We start from the raw sequence: 1,608 nt of genomic DNA, 5'->3' as shown, positions 1-1,608 counted from the left end.
TCCCCTTATAATCAGTAAAGCTGTCTTTACACTGTTTGATGAATGTAAGTATGCAAGAACTATGGTAAATTTCATTAGGGCAATTACAGAGCATAACATTAGCATAATAAACAGCTTTAAAGCCTGGATCCCATGGATTAAGGATGAAGTTTTCCTCTCTTTAAATATGTTTTATAAAAGATAAATAAGAAAAATAAAGAACAGTGTCTTACATACATTGTCATACATACACCACATGTCATATTTTTTCCCCTCTAATGTCATTCCTGTTAAGATTTTTTTTCTGTGGAACATGAAAGAAGATAACTTGAGAAAAGTATCTATCTATCTAACTATCTATCTATCTATCTATCTATCTATCTATCTATCTATCTGTTTGTGTGCTTGTATAGAACTCATAAGTAGTTACCAACTTTCTACAAAATATCTTCATACCAGTTTGGAATGACATGTACGGAGCCCTGCATGTGACATGCAAGAAAAAATAAATAAATTGTGCGCACGATTTACTAATTCGTTCCCTCGATGTACTAAAACGTGCACACGATTACTATTTCGTTCCCTCGATTTGCTAAATCGTGTGCACAATTTACTAATTCGTTCTCTCGATTTATAAATCGTGTGCACAATTTAGCAAATCGAGGGAACGAATTAGTAAACCGTGCATACAATTTATAAATCGAGGTAACGAAATAGTAACTCGTGCACATGATTTAGCCTAATATTTTTTCCTGCATGCCATGTGCAGGGCTCCATAGACATGAGAGTGAGTAAATGATGACAGTTTGGTTTTGGTTCAGTGTCGGGCTTTAGACATTCATGCTCCCTGTGTTTTTCTTCCATCGTGAGGGAACGGGATGAGCATTAGCTCACTCTCTGTGAGCTCTGGTATCTGAGTGTGCATTTTCAAGTTTCGCTCAGGCTGTATGTTCTTCTGTTTGTGTGTTGTTCTGTGCTGTGTAGCACATGCTTGTGTTTATCATCAGCCTCGTACTTTCATGATTGTGTTCTGTGTAGCATGAGCTCGGCCGTGTGCTTTCATGTCATGTTAGGATGTGCAGTCGGTGAGAGCTCTCAATGGCTGTGTGTTCGTGTGTCAAGTTTTGTGCAGACACATGGTTTGGTTTGGTTCTATGTGTCATGTGCTCCGCTGTCCATTGTCTAAAGCCCGCCCTTCTTGTTACCTGAACTGATTGATTTGCTGCACCTGCTCTCCCTCATTACCCCCTCATTTCCTTCTTTATTTATTCCCCTTGTGTTCTCAGTGCTGTGCTAGTTTATTGTGGATGGTTTTCCTTTAAGGATGATTTTCTGTCAGTCCTGCCACTGCCTGCTTGAACTGTTTTTTTTTTTGTGTTCCTGTGTGTAATTTTTGTTTATGTTTATTTATGAACTCTAATAAAAATCCCATTTACCTTTGCATTTTTGAGTCCTCCTTCTTCCCTTGCCTCACCTGATAATAAGTAACATATTCAAAATATATGTACACACCATGTTTTTCATAAATTCCATTTATATATCCCATATATTTATGCATTTTTGAGTCCTCCTTCTTCCCTTGCCTCACCTGATAATAAGTAACATATTCAAAATATATGTACACACCAT

This window comes from Sinocyclocheilus grahami, unplaced genomic scaffold, assembly GCF_001515645.1.
Source record: "Sinocyclocheilus grahami isolate Dianchi unplaced genomic scaffold, SAMN03320097.WGS_v1.1 scaffold901.1, whole genome shotgun sequence".
Classification (NCBI taxonomy): Eukaryota; Metazoa; Chordata; class Actinopteri; order Cypriniformes; family Cyprinidae; genus Sinocyclocheilus; species Sinocyclocheilus grahami.
This window is presented reverse-complemented; position numbering follows the sequence as displayed.